We start from the raw sequence: 16995 nt of genomic DNA, 5'->3' as shown, positions 1-16995 counted from the left end.
TTTCACAAGCCTTCCTGTCCCCACTACAGCAAAGCATCCCCCCAACATAATACTGCCACCACCATGCTTTTCTGAAGGGTGGGTGTTAGCAGGGTGATGCGCTCTGTGTTTTACGCCAGATGTGTCACTTAGCATTGAGACCCAGAAGTTCATCCAGGAGTATTTGATTTGTTTACTTTGACTGGACGCAGGTGGCCTCTATTTAAATTATGAGTCTTGTTAAGGCAGTTTTTTGAACGAACTGATTACTGTTTGTATTGCATTTTCACACCTCTCTCATAGCAATTAAAACTTTTGTTATTCATTTTTTATTATTTTTGGAATATTGTTATCATTTTCTTTTTTTGTGGTGAATGGGCCAACACACAAAAAGACTTTTCTTTCCTGTTTCTGACTAATCAGATGACTGCTTTTTGTGCCTTCTGGGCTGCAAAGATTCAATTCGATTCCATAAGATCTAATGTTTGGGCTAGTTCATGCTCTATTGATATGATTGCAAACCCAACTAGCTGTTACTGGGTCATAATGGAATACAGATATGTTTTTATACATTTTAATTTAGAGAAGCTGTATTTTATACTTACAGCTGTTACCGGAAGAGTCAAAAGTATGCACAGAGCAGTGGAAGTATTTGGAAAGATGGTAGATAACTTGGAGCCTGATTTTTCTCATTCTGTGTCTATGGGAAAATGCTTGGTAAATGACACTCTTTCAGGCTGATATAGTACGGTGAGCTTGGCTGAATGCACCATTTAATACCTGTTCGGACGCTCATTTTTGATGCGCTCCTATTACCCCTTATACTGTAAGAGGTAACGGCACGTGGAAAACGCACGGCTAACCCCCCAAAAAACTAATAGTGCTCATCACATGTATATGCATGTTGATGAGCCTATTAGTTTATTTCTCTGGAATACTGGAAGTAAAATGTGCGGCCAAGCTGCACATATTACTCTCAGAAATTAATGCCTGCCCCAGAGCAGGCGTTAACTTAGAAAGCACCGGGAAAAGTGTACAGAAAAGCAGAAAAAAATGCTTTTCTGAACACCCTCCAGAGGCATCAAAAATAAAAAAAAAAATACCAAAAAAATCTGCCCGCCAGTCGGCAGGTTTGAAAATGAATGCTCAATTTTGCTGGTGTCCGTTTTCCAAACCCGTGGCTGTCAGTGGGTTCGAAAACTGACGCCAGTAAAATTAAGCGTCGGTTGTCGGACCCGCTGACAGCCGACTCTTCCGTTAATAAGGAGGTGCTAGGGATGCACAATGTCCCCTAGCGCTTCCTTATTAGCGCCCGGCCTAATTTAAATACAGAATTGTACACCCAGGAGAGTTGCCTGGGCGTGAGTCGGGAGAGCGGGCATCGGCCTGTTTGTTTGGTGTACTGTATGCTCTCCATAACATCCTTTGGAGTGAAGTCCTCTATTACATGTCTGGAAAGTGTCCTTAATTCATTCATTTATTATTTATTTGACGAGTTTTATATACCATCGTTCGATTTCGCCATCACAACAGTTTACAAAGTTATGATGTTTAACAGCATTTCCAAAAGGTTCGTATGGTTGCTAACATAGAAAATATCATTTTTATGAACTTAGTTTGTAGGTTAATCGATACATCATACAAGTCAGTTGCTTTCATGTCATGCTACTCACCACTGAAGAGCACTTTCTCAAGTTTAGCATACTTTTGTTGAAGGACTTCAGGTGCAGCATTTTGGATTTTTGGAATGTTGTAGAGTATTCTCAAATATCCTGTGGTAATTGTTGTGTTTAGGGTCTGTGATACGGGCAATCTTGTGCTTCTTAATCAAAGTGTCTTATTATGGCGAGACCTTACTGGTTCAGCTGGGAAATCAGCATCAATATTATTCTTCTGCCAGCTTCTGTGCTTTTTCAGGACATTTTCTAATTCTTCATTAGGAAGGTAAATTTGGAGGAATAATTTTGCAGACTCCAGTTGTGTTATTGCTCCAGAAATGTTAATCTCAACCCTCTGGAGGGTTATATTTGTCAGATATGGTATATTTCAATAGGATGTCATGCTACAACTCTAAGTCATACAGAAATCTGAATTTACAGATATTGCTTACAATTCTTGTTCATTCTGCAATTGTTTTGGCCCAAGTGGTTCCTGTCAAAGTATCATTATCTATAACTGCAGTAAAGATATCATCTACTTTCCCAATCTGCTTATGAATAGCCTTTACCGCCTTCACACTAGTTTCCCATCTTGTGGTACTCACTTCTCAGTAGTTTCAGTGAAAAATTTGATGGTCCCAGATGTTGCTTTAAAATTTGCCATCGATAAACAGATGCAGAGAAAAATGCATACATATTAGAGATGTGAATCGTGTCCTCGATCGTCTTAACGATCGATTTCGGCTGGGAGGGGGAGGGAATCGTATTGTTGCCGTTTGGGTGTTTAAAATATCGTGAAAATCGTGAGCCGGCACACTAAAACCCCCTAAACCCCCCCCCCCAAATGCCTTAAATTACCTGGGGGTCCAGCGGCGGTCCGGAACGGCAGCGGTCCGGAACGGCCTCCTGCAATTGAATCGTGTTGTCTTCAGCCGGCGCCATTTTCCAAAATGGCGGCGCAAAATGGCGGCGGCCATAGACCAACACGATTTGACTGCAGGAGGTCGTTCCGGACCCCCGCTGGACTTTTGGCAAGTCTTGTGGGGGTCAGGAGGCCCCCCCAAGCTGGCCAAAAGTCCCTGGGGGTCCAGCGGGGGTCCGGAAAACGATCTCCTGCCGCGAATCTTTTTCCGTATGGAAAATGGCGCCGGCAGGAGATCGACTGCAGGAGGTTGTTCAGCGGCGGTCCAGAACCCCCACTGGACCCCCAGGTAATTTAAGGCATTTGGGGGGGGGGGGGTTCGGGAGGGTGGGGGATTTAATTTAAAGGGTCGGGGGTGGGTTTTAGGGGGTTTTAGTGTGCTGGTTTTCCTGCCCTCCCCCTTCCCCCGATTTACGATTTTTTGACGATAAATCAGGGGAATTGGTATTGTATCGTGGCCCTAACTATTTTTGACGATTTAAAATATATCGGACGATATTTTAAATCGTCAAAAAACGATTCACATCCCTAATACATATTTTGAATAGTGCTGAAGAATGTAAAAGCTTCAACAAGCTGGTGATTTAACTCCTTCACCTGAGCTTGTACACCATATCTGCAATGTTAATGTCCATTTCCTTTAGCTTTTGAAGTAGAATATCATCCTGGTTTCCATAATGTCATCTATGTCAGAGGTGCTTAAATTGGTCCTTGGGTCCCCTCCAGTACATGCAAATACATCTCATGCATATTCATTAGGGATATCCTGCGAATCTGATTGGCTTGGGAGGGGAAGCCCAAGGACCAGTTTGATCACCCCTGATCTATGTCAATGAATTCCAGGAAATGTTCTCTGACACGATGTAAGTTTCATTTTTTAAAGGTTCTTCGGCTGTTACAAAATGCACCATTAAAGTCATTTGTTCAGGATGTCTGATGTCAATGGTACAGTCCAGAATGATGGAGTAATATTTGAGGACTTCAATGTTTTCCAAAATCTTTTTGATTTGTGTGGTTATTTTTCCCAGAGTGGTAGTGTGAGTTTCTTTGAAGTTTATATTTCTTAGATGCTCCTTTGGTACAGATTCAAACTCTCCCATCAACTCCACAATGTTAAGAAAGTTATCATTGTTTGGCACAGATAACTAATCTGACTTCCCATGCAAAGCAAGATTCTGTGTATCACGTGCTCTCACAATTGCAATTAGTCTTTTTAAAGCATTTCTTCAGTAATGAGTCTCAGAATCAGTTTTCTGTTGATTGCTTTAATCTATGGTTGCCTTTAACCTCAGTCTTGTCTCTTGCTCTTTCCAGCCTTAGAATGCTCTGCAGTGATGTGGTGCTTTATCCTGATTTGCTAAAGTTGTAGCCAGGTTTTTCCAGTCCCTAGATCCATTGGAACCTAATGCAGATGTAGTGTTATCAGCTTGGAAAAGTTTGCAGCGAATGCAGTATGCAGCATCTTGGGTCTTTGAGTACATTGTCTCTCCACTTACTCACCATTCAGTTTTTCACACCAGTAGTCAGTACGATGAAAGCTTCTTCTGTTTAAAGTTTCTTTTAGAAACCTGAACATTTTCACTTTCTTTGGACCATTTACTGCAAGGTAGCCTCTCTGCTTATTGCTTATTTCTGGTCAAAACCTTGGGTCTTATAAGAATGATGGACTGAATTCTGAGGCAGCTGTGACCTCCAGCTCCACTGCATTCACAGGTGCTGCAGTTTCTTAATCAGGAACATACATTTGATATGTCAGTTTGGATGTAGCAGTAGTCCACTCTACTGGAACATCTGCATGAACTGTATCCTCAAAGTTATAACTTTTATTCTTAGAAGATTTTTCATGATGGTGATCAGTTGCTTCTCTTGTAACAAACTTTAGCATGGATCCTTTTTGTTTTAACAGAGCAGTCTCCTTTGCTTCCCCCTTTTAAGGAACTAGAACAGGAGACTCCAGATCCTAGATACATGAAAAGAGTCAGAGAACATAGAGGAGACGAGAACTTCTGGAAGTTGGACGAGATGAGACTCTGGGAGACTTGGACGAGACGAGACTCTTGGAACAGCACTTGAGAGAGGTTCAGCCGGAAGGGGACTCCAGTCACCCAAAGACGGACAATGAAAGAGACGGATTTACTCTCAAGAAGGACGGCTGGAGACGAAGTGCTGCTAGCGGATTCTTCAGGATCGAGGTAAGGAATGAAGGACATCGGTACACAAGGGAATGGTACCTCTGGACTCAAGGACATAGGACATCTGGACAACTGGACATCTGGATATCTGAACAAGAGGACATCTGGGCATCTGGACATTGGAAGAGTGGACACCTGAACAAGTAGGCATCAGAATGAGTGGACATCCAAACATCTGGACAAGCGGACAAGGGGACATCTGGATGAATGGACGTCTGGACATCAAGACACAGACAAGGAACTCCAGGGCTTTCAGGAAGGGAAAACCGAGGGCTGGAACATACCACAAAGAAAGTCAGATGAGGGACGAGACCCAGAACATCGAACAGAGACATCAGGAACACGAAGAACAAGGAACATGAAGTCATCTGGACAGGATCAGCTAGGTGGAAGTCCTTGGAAGATGGAGAACTCCCCGGAGCTGATGTAACTCCATTCAAAGGGCCCTGAAGAACTGAAGCAGGGCCCTTATATAGGGCAGGTCCAGAAAGAGCCCCGAGGACGTCATACGGTGGGGCCAAAGAGTACTTCCTGATGCTGGTCGTTTAAATGATGAGAAGAGGCACCTGCCCACACCTAGAGGGACCCTGGAGGAAGGTAGGTGGAAATGAGGCCTGTGGCGGCATCCTCCCGCAGAGAGAGCAGGCCAGAGGCGGCTCCACGCTGCAGGAGAGCCAAGCAGCGTGTGGCATCCTCCGCGAAGGTGAAGGCCCAATGGCGGCAGCTCACGCCTCGGGCAGGAATCCTGGCAGGGATGTCCCTGCAGCCGAGAGCAGAGTCAGCGGCGTGGCTCCAGCTGCAAAGGAAGAGAGCAGCAGCAAGGCCGCGTAGAAGCAGTAGGTGGAGGGCCTGTCCGTGGGATGGGGTCCACGGATAGGATCGTAACACTTTTGCCCTTAAAATCAATAGGGGAAGTACTACAGCCTATTCTGGCACCAGAATTGGGGTTTTATCATCAATTCTATTGAAACTTGTGGGAAGACATTATCAGAAGGGGGAAAGAACTGCAAGGTACCTAGATTGTGGCAAAATGGCACCAAAAGTGGTATGAATAGCTTAAGGCACTGAAAAGGGAAAAAGGGGTACCTGCAGGTTTAGAAATTCTCTAAAGCATTGTCAGAGAAGCAATGAAGCAGCAAGACAAGGAAGGACACCCATAGCTTCAAAAGAAGAAACCACCGACAATAGTGGTATAAACCCTCAATGTCAGCACAAGAGGCAATGTAGTGTCAAAAGTGGCATCAACTACCTAAGACAGCATGAAATGGGATCAAAGCAGAAAAGATGGCAGAAAAAACCCAAGACACTGAAAAAGAAACAAAGAGTGGCATAAGCATGCCAAAGCACTAAGGCCAGGATTCATCAAAGTATCGCATGCGATAGGAAGAGGTTTAATGGTAATGGCCTATTTATTGCAAAGTGTGCTATCTTAGCACAAGTATTACCTCTGAGTGCAATCATTTTTTCACACTTTGGGGTAAGTGCCACAATTCCTACCTATAATGAGAGAGAGAGAGAGAACAAAGCTATAGGGTCCTTAAAGTAGTTAGGTATTTATACCTCTATATGAGGCCCCCCTAGAAACTCAAGGTGAGGTTTAGGTAGTAGTGTAGGGCAGTGGTTCTCAACCGGTGTGTTGCGACACACCAGTGTGTCACCAAGAACATGCAGGTGTGTCGCTACATTGACCCAGCTGCTCCCCGATCCTCCTCCGCTCGGGCTTAAAATGCTGTCAGCCCGGGCGGAACGCGGCAGAACAACTGGAATCAGTGGCACCAGCATGCTCTCTTCTTCCCGCCCCCTGCCCCCCCCCCCCGTGGCCCGGAAGAGGAAGTGGTGAGCAGTGGGTGCGTGCGCGGAAAGAAGAGACCATGCTAGTGTGGTCAGCATCGGCCCGAAGAACAGAAGAGAGGTGCGGCCTGAGGAATGAGCAGTGCGGCTCAGAGAAAAATGAAGAGGAATGTCAACCCCCATGGCCGATGGGACTCCTTTCTCCGCGAGGGCTGAAAATGAAGGAGGTTAGGGTTGGGAGGAGGTTGCTGCTGCCGCTAGTTCCAGGGAGGGAGGGAAGGAGAGAGAGTGAATGAGCAAGCAAGCATGTGTGTTTGAGATCCTGTGCGTGTGAATGTGTGTGAGTGAGTTAGCATGTATGTGAATGATTGAGAGCCTGTATATGTGAAAGAGAGTATGTCTGTGATTGAGAGCATGCCTGTGAGAGATAGAGAGAACATGAATGTAAGTTTACGATTGGGAACCTGTATGTGTAAGTCTGTGATTGAAAACCTGTTTGTGTGAAAGAGTATGTGTGTATGATTGAGATCCTTTGTGTGTGAGAGAGATCATGTGTATGTATGATTAAGAGCCTGTGTGTATAAGTAAGAGAGAGAGCATGTGTGTCTGTGTGTGCGATTGAGAGCTGGTTTAGGTGAGAGAGCATGTCAGTATGTGATTGAGAGCCTGTGGGAAAGTGAGAGAAAGAGAGAGCATGTGTGTCTATGATTGAAAGCTGGTTTAGGTGAGGGAGCATGTGAGTATGTGATTGAGAGCCTGTGTGAAAGTGAAAGAAAGAGAGACCATGTGTGTCTGTGTGTGATTGAAAGCTGGTTTAGGTGAGGGAGCATGTGAGTATGTGATTGAGAGCCTGTGTGTAAATGGGAAAGAGAGAGAGCATGTTTGTAAGCATGTGAATGAGAGTTGTGTGTCTGATGCCAGTATTCAAAATGGCGCCGATCGCCTTTGCCCTCACTATGTCACAGGTACCAACGATCCCCCAGTAATGCCTTCTCCTCTTCCTTCAGGATTGCCTGCAAAGAGCAAGAGGAATTGTGCTGTGAGACCAGCTGGCTCCATACAGAAGGAAGCCAGAAGAAGAGAAGGCAGCAGTAGGTAAGGTGTGCTGCTCACTGACTCCTCCTGCTGGTGAGAGGACAAAAGTGATCACACAAAGGATGGGAAGAGACAGATTAAGACTTTTAAAGACTTTGGGCTGGATTTTAAAAAGGTTATGCGCGTAAATCCATGTAAGTCCCGGGGCTTTACTAAAGGGGCGGGGCATGGGCGGGGTCAGGCTCCCGGCACAGCAGCCATATTTGCCGCTGTTACAGGGACCACAGGCCAGCAGTCAGCCGGTATGCAGAAACTTGCACCTGCAAAAAGTAAAATAAAGGTGTGTGTGTGTGTGTGGGGGGGGGGGGGGTTAAAGTAGGGCTAGGGAGGGGAAAGGTTAGGGGATGGGATGGGAAGGTCAGGCTAGGGGGAAGGGAACGGGGAAAGGCAGCGCAGCTCAGCATGCGCACATGTTATAAAATCGGGCTTACATGTGCGCGCGCTGAGTAGCATGCGCACATGTAGGCCATGCACGTTTCTTTTAAAACCTACCCCTTAGAAAGTAACTGGAGCTGCATAGCTGTGGTAAAACTCTGAGCCAAGCTTATGACAGCTTTGAGCAAGAATAAATACCTGCAATTCTGAGGGCTGTTAGAGGCAAATAGACAGCAAATATATATTTGGATGAATAAGTATTAGTGGACCTGACTGCATATAATAGATCATCTATGGTGGCTGTTGCTTCTCCTGCATGCTCTGAAACCTTTTTTTTTCATACCTTGATGAATATTTTCTATTATGTATATTCTGAACATCTCCTGAATATCTTTTTTACAGCAATTGTTATTAGGATTTCCAATATTCACCTTCCAGAGGTAAAAATAAAAAAAGAATTTGGGTGAATCAAGGCTTGTGTGCATTCTGAGCATTTTTCTTTTCTCCCCCGTAAGAACAAATTTCCGTAGCTTAATAGTATACTGACTAAAGGAAAAAAAAAGAAAGAAAAGAAAAGCAATTTCTGACTGATATAACACCTCAGTACATACAAATATATGTGTGCATTCATTTACTGGAAGGCACAATCATGGCAATGTTTTAGACAATGCAGTAGTTGTGTATCCTGGGAAATTAATTTAATGAAAAACTACCCTGAGGGAATATAAGCCAGCCGTGTTTATACAAGACATGAGGATATCATGATATATGACATCCACCCTCCATACTGTTGAGTGGGTCATTGTAACTGACAAAACCACAGCTGAGACTGCTGAGCTCAATATTGATGGAGAAGAATTGTTTCTGAGGAGAGGACTGAGAGCCAAAGATAATTGTAGTTATTTTGTATCATTCATTGGGCTTCATCTTTTCTTTGACACACTCCCTCCTATAAACCAATAATTGGGACAATTCCCTACAGCATTGGAAACCTAGTAGGAGCTCTTAAGCTAAAGTATACCGCAAGCAACATACGATTCAGTGCTTTTCTTATTGTCCTGGCATAAAGGACTTCATCTTTTGTTCTCTTCTTAACACGCTAAGGGGCCTATGCAATAAAACACACAAAAATGTTAGCATAGGCTGAGGAAAAAATTAAGTCATATTAAAAAGCCACTTAATGAGTCACACAAAAAGAAGTTGTGTCCTTGTGCAGAAACATGTAAAAAAAAACAGCATGACAATGCTATAATCATACAGTAACGCAAAAATGTATTGGCTAAATCATATAAGCTTATTTACTGAGCGCAAGCTAAGTAACATGTGCAGGCTAAGCTGAGCATGCTCAGTTCTTTTTTCCTTTTGGTTTATCCTGTTGGCTTCAGGGGTATACAAGTAAACCTGATACTAGGGCTTCCTAGACAGGGCAGAGGGAAGAAGAAGAAAACCAAGCAGGCGAGGAGGACAAGGAAAATGGACAGTTCTAAAAGAGCAGACAACCGACATGACTGCATGTTTAGAACTCTGTGTCTTCTGTATCAGTAAGGATTTTCAGCGTGGCGTGAGAGGACATGGTTGAGGACAAAAGGGAATAAGCAAGTAGGAGACCCAGGAATGAATCTGAATGCCCTGACTCCCACAAAGGCACCTGCATCTGTCCATTTTCCCCACTACCACCACCCTACAGTGTGTGGACACTACAACGACTGCACCACGGAGTCTGCCACTGCCTCTAAGCTCACAGACATGAGCTTTGCACTCTTACCAAAGCGATCGGTCAGCTCCAAAAGCCTTTGAGGCTCAGACTGCTTTTTATCCTAAAGCCTCTCGATGTTTACAGTAGTCTAGGGCTACACTAACAATGTCAATAATAGCAAGGATCTTTATGTTCTGGGATTCTATGAAGTAGAAATTAATTTGCCTTATGTAGATATAGATGGAGTTATTTTGAAGTGTTTGCATGTGTTAGTGTGTTTCCTCTGCAAACTGCCTCGTTCTCTAACATTCTTCTCTTCTCTGTCTCCCCTGACCTGATGGTGCCCTGTGCAAATTTTATTTTTACATTTGGGGTGGGGAGGGGAAGGCCTGGAGGTTACCCACTGGCTATGCACACTTGGGCCTGGGCAGATCTTCCCTGCATGGGAGTTTTTTTTTGTTTTTTTTTGTAATTAGACAGGAAGTGAGATTGAGCCTCCTGCAACAAAGGCTGTCATGTTATTTTAATGTGCTGTTCTCATTATATGTTTTTATTATAGATGTCTTAACTATAAACCACTTTGATGGATGAAGTATATGTGGTGTATAAACAATTTTAAATAAATAAGTAAAAATGAAAACATTTACATTCTAGCAGAAGAGGAGAAGGAGGAAAGTACAGCCTGGCGACAGACCTGGCTACTAATTCTTCTGCTGTCTCTTCACTTTTTGGCGACTAAGGATTATCTGTGCTTATGCCATACCCTCTTTAACACTTGGGATAAGCATGTAGCATCCTTAGTTACAAAAAAAAAAAAAAAGGGAATGGCATCCTTCTTTCATGCTTCCTTCTGTCCCCAGCTACATCCTCTGACTCAGCTCTGTGAAGACTCTTATTGACAAAAAAAAAGACAGCGTTCTAAACATGCAATCATCTTCAGTTTGGCCTGCTCATGCTATTTTGCTTATTCGTGCTATTTAACTTGCTCTCAGTAAGTAATGTGCATAACATTCATTCAGGGAGCTTTTGCTAAATAGAATGGAGAGAGAGAGCACTGCACAGTATTAAGCTTGAGCTCACAAGCCCTCATTTGCATAGGGCTTGTTCCTTCAACTGCATGCACTGGTTTCTACTGTATATTTTTGCAAGCCCTCACAAATGCCTCTTAAGACCCTTTTAACCTGACCAGCAAGGCCTTCCTGCATTGCATGCTGTTTTTAGCATGCACAAAATAGCCTTTGCTGTGCTTGTTAAACGTTTATCGCATAGGCCATTAAGTGGTTGATTCATTAAACTTCACATTACAATTTTTTTAGAGCAGAGGTACTCAATTTTTAGCATGTATGCTTACATTTTTTTCAACAATTAGTTCACTAAGCTAATGATAACTAGAACACGCTATCGCTAAAAAAAAAGTAGTTGAAAGTTTCACCATTCACACTAGTGGGAAGTTGTAATTCAGTGTTTGTAGTTCATGTGTATGAGGGGCATTTAGTTTCTTGACATCATTTAATGCCTCAGCAACACTGTTTTTCGTTCATCTCCTTCTCCTCTGGTCAAAAACATATAGAAATGGAAGCAGGCACATGCTCTGGCCATCAGCGCTCCATAGAGGAAGGGGAGAACAGCTGGATTCAGGCTTGGAAGCAGACAATCAACTGATAAAGAAGGAGATTATGATAGAGTGGTGTGTGTAGTGTCTTGTGCTTCTTGTTGCCTTTATTCTTACCCTCCCCTAATGCTTTCTCTTTATCTTTTGCTATGTTTGTGAGTATATCTATATCTAGCGGCTTCTTTTTTTCAACATTTAATTCATGCAACAGTCTAGTAACTTAGCATGAACAATATAATAAAGCCAATATACACAAAGCTGCCTGTCGCATCATTTCCCATTTAACAAACTGCTTAGGCAGCAACACATAAACAAGACAGACATCCATTCTGACACATATATCATTCATGCAGAGAGGAAGTAACATCAAAATAACAACACAATCCTCTCTTATCTTGTACAGGCAAATATGCAAGAAACAGATTCCAAGCACTCACATAATCCTTATTAAATTGCTTATACCAACATTTGGCATCTAACTCTTCAATCTGCTTACATTCGGACATAAGTGAGTACCACAATTGTATCGGTGGTGGGACAACCTTAATCCAGAACTGTGAAATTAGAATTTTGATAATAAAAGAGCTACCATTGCAAACTTAACAATAGCCTTTAGATAATGACAATGCCCAAGTCATCTCTCCCCCCCAAAAAAATATATTTCCCTTGGAAAGATGGCTTTTTAGTAATAATTTTCTGTATAGTAGTCAATACAGTATTCCAAAGTCATAATGCCATACAGAGCATAAACTTATGAGTCAAAGTACTCTTAGCAATTATGCATTTAAGACATAAATCAGAAGATACAATTCCCATTCAGAAAGCCTTAACAGAAGCATAGTAGCCTATGCAAAATCCTATATTGCATTTTCTGTAGTTAAAAGAGCATGGAAATATGTATCAATGGTCAGCATATGCAAATTCTTAAATAAATTCCCAATAAGATCACTTGTAATAGTAGTTCCAAACTCAGCTTACCATTTAATTGCAAGAATAGATAGACAGCAGTCTTATATCGCATTTTGTACCAATATGTTATTTTATTACCTTTAAGAACAATAAGATAAATTAACTGAGTAAGAGAGTGAGAGCTAAATAAATTCAGATCACACAGCTTTAGTGAATTCAAATAATGATTGGCTTTCAAATAAGCAGAGAAATTCTATGTAGGAAGATTTAAATTCTTCCTCAGTTTTTCAAAAGAAAACATAGACTCCACTGGGTTCCTCCCGAGGGACTTTGAATCACTCGGCATCTTTGGTCAGGTAACCTGTCCCGAATCCTGTGTCAGCTCAAATCGCAGAGGTGAAGGCGTTATGGGAACCCCGGGGCTTAAAGATGTTTGTGGGTCCAGCGACGTCGGCATGTGCTGCCCGCCAACCTTCGCAGTGGACGCTCCTTCCGGGGTTGAAATTGCCGTCGGGGCAAAGAAGTTCTCAATATTTAATTGAGAAAGGGCATGTATCGATGTGGTTGGGGTTTCCACCCGAATTCTGCCCTTTCTTTTCGTATGAGCCATCTCCAAACCAAAGGTAATCTGGTAACAGTGAGAGCTCTTCACAGCCCAACCTCCCTTCTCGCGGCCATCTTGATTCTCCCCGAGGGAGATTCTTAACCAAACAGGTTGTGGATTGGAAAAGGAAACCACTCTCTCTCTCGACCCTGATCAGGACCCACAGGCTGGGCTAGCCTGCTTTTAATGACTGGGCCTGAAAAAAATAACAAAAGTTAAACTTCTCTACATCTCTGCACTCCTTGAAATCCTGAAGGGACTGCCTCCTGAGCTCACTATGGAAAGCTCCTAAACAGACTTTTAGGGGGACGGCCATTCCAGACCCTTCAAAGGGAGGATCTGCATTTGAAAGGTTCCTCCTTCTACTGTAACCTCTTCTCTTGCTGACCAGACCAAAAGCTCACCCAGGTCTTACTGGTGACGGGACTAATGTTTCTGTCACATTTGTAATGGGCTTTTCTAATTCCCTCACAGACCTTGAAGGAAACAGCACACCTGTGCTACCAACAGGATAGCTGTAGTCCAGAAGCCAGTGGAAATCAGAGTGGGTAGCCAAACTCGAAGTTTTGAATGTTTTCCTTTCACATGGAGTAAAGGAGTCCTAAAAACAGTGGAAACAGAAGAAGAAGAAGTTTACTTCAGGACCTGGACCCTATCATAGAAGAAAGTTACAAGTAACAAAAGGTCTGAACTCTGAGGAAATGGGGAAGGCAATGGAGAAATTTTGCATTTTTCTTGGTACAAAAAAAAAAAATCAGAAAGATAATTGTAGAAAAATGATCATTTGCATTCATGTAAAAGTTACTTGATTTAATGTTATTGTCACAACTGATGAAACAACTTTTTAAATGTAAGTTATACAAATATACAAAGCTGTGAGTATAACTTTCAAAACTGCTTGTGTGCTATATTTTATAACCTGCATGCAAATGATATGCACACATTATAAAACACGAGTACATATGTATGCATACATGCCCGCACATGTAAAAACCGTGAGCTAGGCAAGTTTGGACTTATCTGGTAAATTAGCGGCACTTATGTTCTTATGTTCTTATCTAAATAAGTTTCGTTTTATATGGGTAATTACTGGCAAGTAGCCGGATACACCTGAAAAGGAAAATTTTCCTTCTAATCCTTGTACAGTATTGCTCACACTGTTATTTAATAATATTGAGTAAATATCTGCATTTGCAGAACTGTCTCATGCAGTGGTGGCTGATGCCTGTGATCAATATGGCAAATAGGGATGTGAATCGTTTTCCATATCGTCTTAACGATAGAAATCGTGTGGCAAGGCAAGAAAATCGTCTTGGGCACGATTTTTTAGTTAAAAAATCATTAAAAATCGTTTTTTCCGATTAGTGCGCACTAACTGAAAATGATACAATTTGACACTTTTCAGGTCAGTTAAGGTCAGTTTAGGAATGAATATGTATTCCTATTGGCTGCCCTCTTATTTATTCATGTTACCAAGTTTCCTACTGACAGTATATGGGGGATGGGAAATGGAAACAGTTGGTAGCTTGACAAAACAAGTAATGTGATCAGTCAATGTGACTAGAACTTGTGCCCTAACCCTGATACCAGGAGTGTTGTGATCTTCCTGCACACAGTGCCCTATCCCTAATACCAGGGGTGTTGTGATCTTCCTGCACACAGTGCCCTATTCCTGATACTGGGGGTGTTGTGATCTTCCTGCACACAGTGCCCTATTCCTGATACCGGGGGTGTTGTGATCTTCTTGCACACATCCCGGTATCAGGGATAGGGCACTGCATGCAGGAAGATCACAACACTCCTGGTATTAATAGGGATAGGGCACTGCATGCAGGAAGATCACAACACTCCTGGTATTAATAGGGATAGGGCACTGCATGCAGGAAGATCACAACACCCCTGGTATCAGGGATAGGGCACTGTGTGCAGGAAGATCACAATACCCCGGAGGAGTGAGGGTCAGGCAGCTCCCCCCTGTCTGTGAAGCCAGCCTCTCACTAGTAATGCAGGGAGGGAGCTGTCTCAGACTTCACCATCCACCCCCCCCCCCCTCACCCACACACCATTCACTAGCTGGGACATGGGGGAAGTCAGGAGTGAGGGTCAGGCAGCTCCCCCCTGTCTGTGAAGCCAGCCTCTCACTAGTAATGCAGGGAGGGAGCTGTCTCAGACTTCACCATCCCCCCCCCCCCTCACCCACACACCATTCACTAGCTGGGACATGGGGGGAAGTCAGGAGTGAGGGTCAGGCAGCTCCCCCCTGTCTGTGAAGCCAGCCTCTCACTAGTAATGCAGGGAGGGAGCTGTCTCAGACTTCACCATCCTCCCCCCCCCCTCACCCACACACCATTCACTAGCTGGGACATGGGGGAAGTCAGGAGTGAGGGTCAGGCAGCTCCCCCCTGTCTGTGAAGCCAGCCTCTCACTAGTAATGCAGGGAGGGAGCTGTCTCAGACTTCACCATCCTCCTCCCCCCCTCACCCACACACCATTCACTAGCTGGGACATGGGGGAAGTCAGGAGTGAGGGTCAGGCAGCTCCCCCCTGTCTGTGAAGCCAGCCTCTCACTAGTAATGCAGGGAGGGAGCTGTCTCAGACTTCACCATCCTCCCCCCCCCCTCACCCACACACCATTCACTAGCTGGGACATGGGGGAAGTCAGGAGTGAGGGTCAGGCAGCTCCCCCCTGTCTGTGAAGCCAGCCTCTCACTAGTAATGCAGGGAGGCTGCTGTCTCAGACTTCACCATCCTCCCCGCCCCTCACCCACACACCATTCACTAGCTGGGACATGGGGGAAGTCAGGAGTGAGGGTCAGGCAGCTCCCCCCCTGTCTGTGAAGCCAGCCTCTCACTAGTAATGCAGGGAGGGAGCTGTCTCAGACTTCACCATCCTCCCCCCCCCCTCACCCACACACCATTCACTAGCTGGGACATGGGGGAAGTCAGGAGTGAGGGTCAGGCAGCTCCCCCCTGTCTGTGAAGCCAGCCTCTCACTAGTAATGCAGGGAGGGAGCTGTCTCAGACTTCACCATCCTCCCCCCCCCCTCACCCACACACCATTCACTAGCTGGGACATGGGGGAAGTCAGGAGTGAGGGTCAGGCAGCTCCCCCCTGTCTGTGAAGCCAGCCTCTCACTAGTAATGCAGGGAGGCTGCTGTCTCAGACTTCACCATCCTCCCCGCCCCTCACCCACACACCATTCACTAGCTGGGACATGGGGGAAGTCAGGAGTGAGGGTCAGGCAGCTCCCCCCCTGTCTGTGAAGCCAGCCTCTCACTAGTAATGCAGGGAGGGAGCTGTCTCAGACTTCACCATCCTCCCCCCCCCCCCTCACCCACACACCATTCACTAGCTGGGACATGGGGGAAGTCAGGAGTGAGGGTCAGGCAGCTCCCCCCTGTCTGTGAAGCCAGCCTCTCACTAGTAATGCAGGGAGGGAGCTGTCTCAGACTGGTATCAGGGTTAGGGCACTGTGTGCAGGAAGATCACAACACTCCTGGTATTAATAGGGATAGGGCACTGTAAGAGATGACTGTAGTAGATTGAATAAAGATCTGATGTTTCTGCTCTCCTCACACCAAACAAAAACAACACATAAGCAGAGAAGCCCTTCTTACAAAGCTGAGCTAGTGAGTTAAGTAGGAGGAAAAGTAAACATATTGGTGCCAGTGTGGCTACTTAAAAAATACACTTACCAACAATCAATTACATATATTTGAACTGTGTACAGTTCCAGCCAGGACCACCTTTCTAAAATGCACAGTGATTGGCAAATTCAACATGCACTAGCATTTCAGGTGCCTGCTAACAAAAATAATAAACAAACAAGTTCTAGTCAGGTGAGTGCTGATCATTACATTACTTTTTTTGTCAAGCTTCCAACTGTTTCCATTTCACATCCCCCCAACCATATTGGTAACATCAATAGATAAGAGCACAGCCAGCCAATAGGAATACATACATACATATTCATTCCTAAGTGACCTTTACTGACCTGGGAAGTGTGAACACTTTGTTTCATTTTCTGTTGGTGTTCGTTAGTTTCCAGTTCCATTTCCCATCCCCCCAACCATCACCTCAGTGGTAACCTTGGTAACATCAATAGATAAGAGGGCAGCCAGCCAATAGGAACACATATTCATTCCTAACTGACCTTCAGTG

The 16995-nt window shown here is 44.3% G+C and overlaps 1 long non-coding RNA gene across 1 annotated transcript; it reads left to right on the top strand.

The window, feature by feature from the left end:
- Positions 1-4509: 4509 nt before the first annotated feature.
- LOC115086097 lies at positions 4510-13615 on the top strand. The gene is made up of 3 exons (XR_003855074.1): positions 4510-4751; positions 7550-7637; positions 13308-13615. It is a non-coding gene; the product is annotated as an uncharacterized LOC115086097 (long non-coding RNA).
- Positions 13616-16995: the final 3380 nt, after the last annotated feature.

This window comes from Rhinatrema bivittatum, chromosome 2 (genome assembly GCF_901001135.1).
Source record: "Rhinatrema bivittatum chromosome 2, aRhiBiv1.1, whole genome shotgun sequence".
In the NCBI taxonomy this organism is placed as follows: Eukaryota; Metazoa; Chordata; class Amphibia; order Gymnophiona; family Rhinatrematidae; genus Rhinatrema; species Rhinatrema bivittatum.
This window is presented reverse-complemented; position numbering and strand designations above follow the sequence as displayed.